The sequence below is a fragment of the Pseudophryne corroboree genome, chromosome 2 (genome assembly GCF_028390025.1).
Source record: "Pseudophryne corroboree isolate aPseCor3 chromosome 2, aPseCor3.hap2, whole genome shotgun sequence".
NCBI classification, from domain to species: domain Eukaryota; kingdom Metazoa; phylum Chordata; class Amphibia; order Anura; family Myobatrachidae; genus Pseudophryne; species Pseudophryne corroboree.
Window position 1 is genome coordinate 590,518,275 of NC_086445.1, and position 12,000 is coordinate 590,530,274.

A 12,000-nucleotide genomic window follows, 5' to 3' on the forward strand; every position below is an offset into this window, starting at 1 on the left:
AGAAATGTTCTGTGTAATAAAGCTTTATTGAAGGTATAGGAGACAGATTTATGAGAAATGTGCAGTCAGGGCCGGCGCTGACCGCTCAGCAAGGTCCTGCAAAGCAGGGAGGCGCTGGGTCGGAGAGGCGCTCTCCCCGCTCTGCGACCTTACTGATGTGCGCTGTTGCCACCGGCTGCCAGCGCCTGTCACTCTGACAGGCAGTAGCGGCGCTGGCAGCAGGAAGAGCGGCTCCCCCTCCCTGCCTCCTCACTGACGGAACGCCACTGTCCTGCCTGTTGCTGCCGGCTGCCAGCACCTATCACACCTACCACAGGCAGCAGCAGCAGCACGAGGAGAGGAGAACTTAATTAGCATGCGCCTGGCCACCCAGAAAGACCAATCAGGGCCACAATTTCTGTAAGAAAAGAAAAAATGAACATGTCGCGCCCCCCAGCCGCCCCCCCCCCCCCCCCCCCCCCCAGTTGCTACCCTATCACTTAGTCCAGCCTGTTGGCTGCGCCTCCTCTGCCGACGTCTCTATGTCATTATGTGCGCTGCACCTCTCCTTCCCTGCCTCTTTCTGCCGCCGAGGAGCAGATAGTGTACAGAGGGCAGGGCAAAAGAGTGAACAGGGCTCGTTTCCTGGACACTGAGGCAGAGATCACCCTCTTCTCCCATCACACAGTGCAGCTGCGATGTGCTGGCAGAGGGAGTCCAGCAGCCACAGGCAGCCTCTAAACACGGCAGGAGCTAGGACCCAGTGACTGCAGCACAGGAGACTGGACCAATCAGAGACTCTGCTCTCCGAAGTTCATTTCATAGTGGGGAAAACTGAAAAGCATGGCTTCAGCAGGAGGAGGACCTTCATCCCTAACAGTGGCAGCCAGAGGTATGAGTCCAGCTAGTATTAAATGGGATCTGGGTGCTTAGAGGAATAAAGAAAAATTTCCCTGGAGCTGTGTGAGGTGGTCAGCCTCACTAGTGAACAGAAAGTGTCTAAACACTGGTGTATCCCTCCCTCACTCACTATCCCTGGTCTCTGTGTCTCTCTGGTCTGTCTTTCTATTTCTCACTGGTGTCACCCTCTCTCTCTGTCCCTGATCTGTGTCTCTCTGTGCCCCAGCCCCCCCCCCCCCCCCTGTCTCTCTCTCACTCACTGCCTCTGGTCTCTCTCTCTACCTCTCTAAGCCAATGGTCTTCCCCTCTCTTCCTGCCCCTGGACTGTCTCTCACACTTTGCCCCTGGTCTGTGTGTCCCTCTCTCTCTATCTGCTCTCTCCCTCCCTCTCTCTCTGCTCCAAGGGGGTCATTTTGACCCATTCGCACGCAGCGGTTTATCGCTGCAGTGCGGACAGGTACGGCATGCACGGCGGCCGCAGTGCGCGATGTTGCCCGGCGACTGGGGTCGCCGGGTTACGTCAAGAAGAACGAACAAAACGGTGACAGAGCCAACCGCAAGAAGTTTGACAGGAAGAAGGTGGTCCTGGGCAGCACCGAAGCGTTTCCAGCCGTTTTCGGGGAGTGGAGTGGTAACGAAAATGCAAGCGTGTCCAGAAGAACGGTGGGTGGATGTCTGATGTCAAAGCCGGGACCTGCATCACTGAGATCGTCACACAGGGTAAGTATGTCCAGGGCTGGTCTAGTTTAACTTGAAATTTTTTTAGCTTAGCAGGGCTGCACAAGCGATCGCAGCCCTGCTAAGCTAAAGTACACTCCACCATAGGCGTGGACTAGTTGATCGCAGCAGTAGCAAAAAGTTGCTGGCTGCAATCAACTCGGAATGACCACCCGAGTCTCTGTGTCACTCTCACTTTGGTCTGTCTCTCTGTACCTGACCTGTGTCTCTCTGTGCCCCTGACCCCCCCCCCATCTCTCTCTCTCGCTCTCTCTCTCGCTCTCTCTCTCCCCCCTTCTCTTTCTCTCAGTGCCTGGTCTCTCTCTCTCCAAGCCTCTGGTCTTACCCACTCTTTCTGCCCCTGGACTGTCTCTCACTCTCTGCCCCTGGTCTGTCTCCCTTTTCTCTCTTTCTCTGGTCTATCTCTCTCTCCCTCTCTGCCATTGTAGTAAATAATCTAAATTAATAATTTGAATGATATATCTATATATATGTGTGTTAAGGGGGGCCCCAGAGATATCAGAGTACCGGGACCCAAGATTTCTGCCGGCCCTGCTTACGCTGCACATATCTGGTAAGTGACGAGAAGAGGGGGCTCGCTCCATAGCTTATAGTCTGTACATGAATGTTTACAGTATTTTATTTATTCTAATAAAGATATTTTTTTAGGCCCCTGCCCTTACCCTCCCTGTAGCTCCCCCCTCAGTGTGCACTCACCCTCCCTCTAACTCCCCCCTCAGTGTCCTTACCCTCAGCCACCCTGTAGCTCCCCTCTCGGCATCCCTACCCTCATCCTTCCTGTAACTACCCCCTCAGCGTCCCAGCCCTTACCCACCAACTCCCCTGTCAGTGTCCCTGTCCTCACCCTCCCTGTTACTCCCCCCTCAGTGCCCCTGTCCTCACCCTCCCTGTTACTCCCCCCACAGTGCCCCTGCCCTCACCCTCCCTGTAATTCCCCCTCAGTGTGCCCTCACCCTCCCGTAGCTTCCCCCTCAGCATCCTTACTGTCACTGTCCCTGTAACTCCCCCCTCAGTGCCCCTGCCCTTACCCACCATGTAGCTCCCCCCTCAGTGTGCCCTCACCCTCCCAGTAGCTCCCCCCTCAGTGTCCTTATGCTCACCCTCCCTGTAACTCCCCCTTCACTGCCCCTGCCGTCACCCTCTATGTAGCTACACCCCTCAGTGTGCCCTCACCCATCCGCTAACTCCCCCCTCAGAATCCCTACTCTCACCCTCCCTGTAACTACCCCGTCAGCGTCCCAGCCCTTACCCTCCCTCTAACTCCCCCGTCAGTGTCCCTACCCTTCTTGTAGCTCCCTGTCAGCGTCCCTGCCCTTACCCTCCCTGTAACTCTCCCCTCAGTACCCTTGCCCTCACTCTCCCTGTAACTTCCCCTTCAGTGCTCCTCACAGTTCACACTCCTTCCAACTCCCTGTCAGCGTCCCTGCCTTCACCCTCCCTGTAACTCCCAATTTAGTGGGATTAAGAAGGGGAAAGAGGGGATGGAAAATAGATGGGAAAGGGGTTGCCGAGAGAGTGGAGGAAAACGAGAGAAAAAAAATATAAGTATATGGGACACTATTATGTTCTGTAATATGAATCATGGGGACTATGTGCAGTATAAATCGAACAAGATTGTGCTACAGTGTGGTGTAATTTGAATTGGAGGTACTATTGTGAGGTGCTATTGTGTGTCCGCACCCCTTCCATGTGAGACCACACACCCCTTTTGTGACGCACACTGACCCTTTATGAGTTAAGGGAGGATGGGCGCAATTTTATAGTTTGCAGGAGGGCGCCGAACACCCTAGCCCCGGCCCTGTGTGCAGTCCTGCATCCCACTTCCTAAATACTGGGAGGGATGCTGCTGCTATCACCAACATTAGCTTTTGGCATAGAATAGATTTGTAGAATGTCTCCTGGAATAGCCATTCCTATTTAAGAAGGATTGCAGGGCACTGCTGCAATCCTCCTGCATTCTTTTTTTAACTAAAGTATTTGTTTGATCCATAATGCATGTAAAATAATATATATTTCTCTATCGTCCTAAGTGGATGCTGGGGTTCCTGAAAGGACCATGGGGAATAGCGGCTCCGCAGGAGACAGGGCACAAAAAAGTAAAGCTTTTACCAGATCAGGTGGTGTGCACTGGCTCCTCCCCCTATGACCCTCCTCCAGACTCCAGTTAGATTTTGTGCCCGAACGAGAAGGGTGCAATCTAGGTGGCTCTCCTAAAGAGCTGCTTAGAGAAAGTTTAGCTTAGGTTTTTTACTTTACAGTGAGTCCTGCTGGCAACAGGATCACTGCAACGAGGGACTTAGGGGAGAAGTAGTGAACTCACCTGCGTGCAGAGTGGATTTGCTGCTTGGCTACTGGACACTAGCTCCAGAGGGACGATCACAGGTACAGCCTGGATGGTCACCGGAGCCGCGCCGCCGGCCCCCTTGCAGACGCTGAAGAGAGAAGAGGTCCAAAATCGGCGGCTGAAGACTCCTGAGTCTTCATAAAGGTAGCGCACAGCACTGCAGCTGTGCGCCATTTTCCTCTCAGCACACTTCACACAACAGTCACTGAGGGTGCAGAGCGCTGGGGGGGGCGCTCTGAGAGGCAAATAAAAACCTTATTAGAGGCAAAAAATACCTCACATATAGCCCACAGAGGCTATATGGAGATATTTAACCCCTGCCTAACTTCAAAAATAGCGGGAGACGAGGCCGCCGAAAAAGGGGCGGGGCCTATCTCCTCAGCACACAGCGCCATTTTCTCTCACAGAAAAGCTGGAGAGAAGGCTCCCAGGCTCTCCCCTGCACTGCACTACAGAAACAGGGTTAAAACAGAGAGGGGGGGCACTGATTTTGGCGATATTGTATATATATAAAAGATGCTATAAGGGAGAAACACTTATATAAGGTTGTCCCTATATAATTATAGCGTTTTTGGTGTGTGCTGGCAGACTCTCCCTCTGTCTCCCCAAAGGGCTAGTGGGTCCTGTCCTCTGTCAGAGCATTCCCGGTGTGTGTGCTGTGTGTCGGTACGTGTGTGTCGACATGTATGAGGACGATGTTGGTGAGGAGGCGGAGAAATTGCCTGTAATGGTGATGTCACTCTCTAGGGAGTCGACACAGGAATGGATGGCTTATTTAGAGAATTACGTGAGAATGTCAACACGCTGCAAGGTCGGTTGACGACATGAGACGGCCGACAATCTATTAGGACCGGTCCAGGCGTCTCAGAAACACCGTCAGGGGTTTTAAAAACGCCCATTTACCTCAGTCGGTCGACACAGACACAGACACGGACACTGAATACAGTGTCGACGGTGAATAAACAAACGTATTTCTCATTAGGGCCACACGTTAAGGGCAATGAAGGAGGTGTTACGTGTTTCTGATACTACAAGTACCACAAGAAAGGGTATTATGTGGGAGTGAAAAAACTACCTGTAGTTTTTCCTGAATCAGATAAAATAAAATGAAGTGTGTGATGATGCGTAGGGTTACCCCGATAGCAAATATTGGCGTTATACCCTTTCCCGCCAGAAATTAGGGTACGTTGGGAAACACCCCTTAGGGTGATAAGGCGCTCACACGCTTATCAAGTGGCGTTACCGTCTCCAGATACGGCCGCCCTCAAGGAGCCAGCTGATAGGAAGCTGGAAAAATATCCTAAAAAGTATATACACACATACGGTGGTTATACTGCGACCAGCGATCGCCATCAGCCTGGAGATGCAGTGCTGGGTTGGCTTGGTCGGATTCCCTGACTGAAAATATTTTATTCATGTAGAGCATTTAATAGGATGCATTCTATATATATGTATGTGAGATGCACAGAGGGATATTTGCTCTCTGGCATCAAGATAAGTGCGTTGTCCATATCTCCCAGAAGATGTCAGGGACACGACAGTGGTCAGGTGATACAGATCCCATACGGCAGATGGAAGTATTGCTGTATAAAGGGAAGGAGTTATTTGGGGGTCGGTCCATCGGACCTGGGGACCACAGCAACAGCTGGGAAATCCAACCTTTTTTACCCCAAGTTACATCTCAGCTAAAAAAGACACCGTCTTTTCAGCCTCAATCTTTCCTTTCCCATGAGGGCATGCAGGCAAAAGGCCAGTCATATCTGCCCAGACATAGAGGTAAGGGAAGTAGACTGCAGCAGGCAGCCCTTTCCCAGGAAAAGAAGCCCTCCACCGCGTCTGCCAAGTCCTCAGCATGACGCTGGGGCCGTGCAAGCGGACTCAAGGTGGGGGGGTAGTCTCAAGAGTCTCAGGGCGCAGTGGGATCACTCGCAAGTTGACCCCTAGATCGTACGAGTATTATCCCAGGGGTAAAGATTGGAGAGTCGAGACATCTTCTCCTCGCAGCTTCCTGAAGTCTGCTTTACCAACGGCTCCCTCCGACAGGGAGGCAGCATTGGAAACAATTCACAAGCTGTATATCCAGCAGGTGATAATCAAAGTACCCCTCCTACGACAAGGAAAAGGGTATTATTTTTCCACACTATATTGTGGTACTGAAGCCAGACGGCTTGGTGACACATAGTCTAAATCTAAAATGTTTTGAACACTTACATAAAAGGTTCAAATCGAGATAAAGTCACTCAGAGCAGTGATAGCGAACCGGAAAAAAGGGGACTATATGGTGTCCCTGGACATCAAGGATTACCTCCATGTCCAAAATTTGTCCTTCTCATCAAGGGTACCTCTGGTTCGTGGTACAGAACTGTCAATATCAGTTTCAGACGATGCCGTTTGAATTATCCACGGCACCCCGGGCCTTTTTACCAAGGTAATGGCCGAAAAGATGTTTCTTCAAAGAAAAAAGGCATCTAAATTATCCCTTACTTGCACGACCTAAAAAGGGCAAGTTCCAGAGAACAGTTGGAGGTCGGAAGAGCACTATCTAAAGTAGTTCTTCGACGGCACGACTGGATTCTAAATATTCCAAGAATCGCAGCTGTTTTCCGACGATACGTCTGCTGTTCCTAGGGATGATTCTGGACACGGTTCAGAAAAAGGTTTTTCTTCCCGAGGAAAAAGCCAAGGAGTTATCCGACCTGTCAGGAACCTCCTAAAACCAGGAAAGGTGTCTGTACATCAATGCACAAGAGTCCTGGGAAAAATGGTGGCTTTTTACGAAGCAATTCCATTCGGCAGATTCCATGCAAGAATTTTCCAAAGGGATCTGTTGGACAAATGGTCAGGGTCGCATCCTCAGATGCACCTGCGAATAACCCTGTCGCCAAGGACAAGGGTATATCTTCTGTGGTGGTTGCAAAAGGCTCATCTATTGGAGGGCCGCAGATTCGGCATACAGGATTTGATCCTGGTGACCACGGACGCCAGCCTGAGAGGTTGGGGAGCAGTCACACAAGGAAGAAACTTCCAGGGGGTATGGACGAACCTGGAAAAGTCTCTTCACATAAACATTCTGGTACTAAGAGCAATCTAAAATGCTCTAAGCCAGGCGGAACCACTCCTGCAAGGAAAACCGGTGTTGATTCAGTCGGACAACATCACGGCGGTCGCCCATGTAAACAGACAGGGCGGCACAAGAAGCAGGAGTGCAATGGCAGAAGCTGCCAAGATTCTTCGCTGGGCGGAGAATCACGTAATAGCACTGTCAGCAGTGTTCCTCCCGGGCGTGGACAACTGGGAAGCAGACTTCCTCAGCAGACACGATATACACCCGGGAGAGGGGGGTCTTCATCCAGAAGTCTTCCACATGCTAATAAACTGTTGGGAAAGACCAATGGTAGACATGATGGCGTCTCGCCTCAACAAGAAACTGGACAAGTATTGCGCCAGGTCAAGAGATCCACAGGCAATAGCTGTGGACGCACTGGTAACACCTTGGGTGTACAAATCAGTATATGTGTTTCCTCCTCTGCCTCTCATACCAAAGGTATTGAAGATTATACGGTGAGGAGGAGTAAGAAATACTAGTGGCTCCGGATTGGCCAAGAAGGACTTGGTACCCGGAACTTCAAGAGTTGGTCACGGACGACCCGTGCCCTCTACTTCTGAGAAGGGACCTGCTACAACAGGGTCCCTGTCTCTTTCAAGACTTACCGCGGCTGCGTTTGACGGCATGGCGGTTGAACGCCAGATCCTAAAAGGGAAAGGCATTCCAGAAGAAGTCATTCCTACCTTGATTAAGGCAAGGAAGGAAGTCACCGCGAAACATTATCACCGCATTTGGCGAAAATATGTCGCGTGGTGCGAGGATCGGAGTGTTCCGACGGAGGAATTTCAACTGGGTCGTTTCCTACATTTCCTACAATCAGGATTGTCTAGGGGTCTCAAATTGAGATCTATTAAGGTTCAAATTTCGGCCCTGTCAATATTCTTCCAAAAAGAATTGGCCTCAGTTCCTGAGGTACAGACTTTTGTTAAAGGAGTACTGCATATACAGCCTCCTGTGGTGCCTCCGGTGGCACCGTGGGATCTAAATGTAGTTTTAGATTTCCTCAAATCCCATTGGTTTGAACCATTGAAAAAGGTGGATTTTAAATATCTCACATGGAAAGTGACTATGTTACTGGCCCTGGCTTCCGCCAGGAGAGTATCTGAATTGGCGGCTTTATCTTATAAAAGCCCTTATCTAATCTTCCATTCGGATAGGGCAGAACTGAGGACTCGTCCGCATTTTCTCCCTAAGGTGGTATCAGCGTTTCACCTGAACCAACCTATTGTGGTGCCTGCGGCCACTGGCGACTTGGAGGACTCCAAGTTTTTGGACGTTGTCAGAGCCTTAAAAATATACATTTCAAGGACGGCTGAAGTCAGAAAATCTGACTCGCTGTTGATACTATATGCACCCAACAAGTTGGGTGCCCCTGCTTCTAAGCAGACGATTGCTCGTTGGATTTGTAACACAATTCAACTTGCTCATTCTGTGGCAGGCCTGCCACAGCCTAAATCTGTTAAGGCCCATTCCACAAGGAAGGTGGGCTCATCTTGGGCGGCTGCCCGAGGGGTCTCGGCATTACAATTCTGCCGAGCAGCTACGTGGTCGGGGGAAAACACGTTTGTAAAATTCTACAAATTTGATACCCTGGCAAAAGAGGACTTGGAATTCTCTCATTCGGTGCTGCAGAGTCATCCGCACTCTCCCGCCCGTTTGGGAGCTTTGGTATAATCCCCATGGTCCTTTCAGGAACCCCAGCATCCACTTAGGACGATAGAGAAAATAAGAATTTACTTACCGATAATTCTATTTCTCGGAGTCCGTAGTGGATGCTGGGCGCCCATCCCAAGTGCGGATTATCTGCAATACTGTACATAGTTATTGTTAACAAATTCGGGTTATATTGTTAAGGAGCCATCTTTAAGAGGCTCTTTCTGTTATCATACTGTTAACTGGGTTTAGATCACAAGTTGTACGGTGTGATTGGTGTGGCTGGTATGAGTCTTACCCGGGATTCAAATTGCCTCCCTTATTGTGTACGCTCGTCCGGGCACAGTACCTAACTGGAGTCTGGAGGAGGGTCATAGGGGGAGGAGCCAGTGCACACCACCTGATCTGGTAAAAGCTTTACTTTTTTGTGCCCTGTCTCCTGCGGAGCCGCTATTCCCCATGGTCCTTTCAGGAACCCCAGCATCCACTACGGACTCCGAGAAATAGAATTATCGGTAAGTAAATTCTTATTTTTTTTATATTTTTATTTTATTTTTATTAGCAAGACTGGCCAGGAAATTAATTAGGCTATTCTTACAGCTGGCAACCAATATCACATGCGCAGTATCACTGTCAGCGACCACCTGGGTAAAAGGGCCTAATGCATACTTGCCTACTTTTGAAAAAACATTTCAGGTATGTCTGTACATTCTGGCATCACAAAAAAACTGAATCACATTTTCACTATTATATAGCTTAGTGACCTAGAAAAGGACTGAGGTATGTCTGATCTCGATCTAACATCAGGGAGAGGAACAATAAATGAACAACCAGACGCTTGCAGTGTGCAGGCTCCACAAGTCCAAAAGGGATGCGTCTATGTGACCGGTGGTCACAATACCAGCGCCGCCATCTCGACCCCTGACTAGCCCGCCGGTTGGCATGCCGACCAACAGGGACTATCCCCATAGAGTGGGAGTAGAACCTGTGGCAAGTGCAGCGAGCCCGCAAGGGGCTTTGTTGCGCTGGCCGACCCCCCCCCCCCCCCCCCCCTCCTGCTGGCCATCTGACAGACGAGGTCACAGCGTCGGTATGGTGACCGCCGGTCTTTCAACCACCGGTCACCCAATACCAACCCGTCCAAAATGACTATACAGTATGAGTGGAATTATTAAACTCACTTAGTGCAGCTGGACTTCCAGCGTATAGCACTGCACTGACAGTCGGTGTTCCGGTCATGCTTCTGCGGACCTTGACTCTGCCCAAGTCATACAACAGAACCTGACTTAAAACATACTTGCCTACTTTTGAAAAAGCATTTCAGGGAGATGTGAAAGTGACACCTATCAGTGTGGACGTGTACTGCTACATCTGAGAGGCGTGTCATAAAAATGACTTACATCCAAATGTACAGTAAATGAGCCCCAGAGTTAGTAAGATCTACTTGTTGAAGAAAATATCCTGATATTTTTCAGGATTTGTTTGTGTATTGGGGGTCATCCGAGTTGATCGCTAGCACCCGTTGTTCACAGCGCAGCGATCAGGCTAAAAATCGGCATTTCTGCGCATGCATATGGGCCGCAATGCGCACGCGCGTCGAACAGGTACAAAGCTCTTTGTGCTTCTGCACAGGTTGTAGTGAAGTTTTCAGTCGCACTGGCGGCCGCAAGAAGATTGACAGGAAGGGGGCGTTTCTGGGTGTCAACTGACCGTTTTCAGGGAGTGTTTGCAAAAACGCAGGCATGTCTGAAAAAATGCAGGCGTGGCTGGGCGTTCGCTGGGCGGGTGTATGACGTCAAATCCGGACCCGAATAGGCTGAAGTGATCGCAAGCGCTGAGTAGGTTCAGAGCTACTCTGAAATTGCACAAACTGTTTTTGCAGAGCTCGGCTGCACAAGCGTTCGCACTTCTGCTGAGCTAAAATACACTCCTCAGTGGGCGGCAGCATAGCGTTTGCATGGCTGCTAAAACTAGCTAGCAAGCGATCAACTCAGAATGACCCCCATTGTGCTTTACAAGAGGTTCCATATACTGTAAGTGGCCATGAGTAACCTTATTTAAAATGCATGTAGCCATAGGAATCATTGTGCCTTATAACCAATGCAGGTAAATAGCACTGGGGAGCCCATATGAATGTATGTATCTCTGATTTATTTAACACACCAATAATGTAACAGTGCATAATGGGGATAAGGTGCAATCAGGGAGATTGCTGGTCTATTCAGGGAGTCAGGGAGATTTCTCCTCTTTCAGGGAGTCTCCTGCAGAATGATGGAGGGTAGGCAGGTATGGCCTAATGCCTCACTTAAGGCAAAATGCAAATAATGAAGGAGCGCACTCCAATTCCAACACCCGTCCTTGCTGCAAGATTTTCCCAGTTACATAAATTGAAACAACATTTGCAGTAAATATCTGTAACTGAAAGTGGGGTTAAACAAAAACTAACATATCAACATGTCAGCCATATTGTAGTCCACATTTCTAAAGAAAGAAGACCAGTAATTGTTATGTAACTCCCTTTGTGAGTTTATCAGCAGGATCCTTCTCACTTGCTTTATAGGTCAGAGCACCAGATCCATTCTCCACAAACTCACACATGAAGTGTTGTCTAAACTCAATGGTGCTTAGTGCTACAGGACAGCTCATGCAGAAGGAGGTGTCACACCTTCTACATGCATTACTGATTCGAGCTGCGTCCTAAGACGCAGTATTGATCATCTGCCACACCTTCGGACGACGGCGTGACATACGGGAGACCAGGAAATCTCTGTCATTGGACAGAGATACTGGTCCTGTCCCTCCACAACAATGGCAGCGACATCCGACATGCCTCCAATTTGAGAAACAGAAGCCGTTGCAGCGCCTCCATGCCCCCAACCTGCATTTGACAGTCTGATGCTGTCGACCCATACTGTACATGTGCAGTACGGGTCTGGTGCATGCGCAAAGTATCAAACATTGGTACTCTGTGGCATGCGCTAAAAGAGTGTCGGGGCCTGAATCAGGCTCATTGAGCGATGTCATCTGCTTGTCTATTGCTGATTTCCATTCACACCAGTCATTAATTGACTTTGCATCCTGGATATTTTGGGGTTCACAGAATGTGATATTTGTAAACTCCTCAATATATTTTAGGTGGTTTTCCACTAATTGATCATGCAGAAGCTATGTTCTGTGATTGGATGTCTACGCTAGTAGCCTCTGCTTCAGGAACACCTCCAGCTGTTGGCTTATCCAATGTCACATACGTGCTGTGCAGTTCCTCTTCCAGCCTTATTTT

At 49.7% G+C, this 12,000-nt stretch overlaps 1 long non-coding RNA gene across 1 annotated transcript in view; it reads left to right on the forward strand.

Annotated features, from left to right (window-relative positions):
• The first annotated feature begins 528 nt into the window (after positions 1–528).
• The window catches only part of LOC135037852 (uncharacterized), a 307,719-nt gene continuing 296,247 nt past the window's right edge, over positions 529–12,000 (forward strand). Inside the window, exon 1 of the long non-coding RNA XR_010232321.1 lies at positions 529–871. This is a non-coding gene — a long non-coding RNA (uncharacterized LOC135037852). The remainder of the gene's footprint in view (positions 872–12,000) is intronic.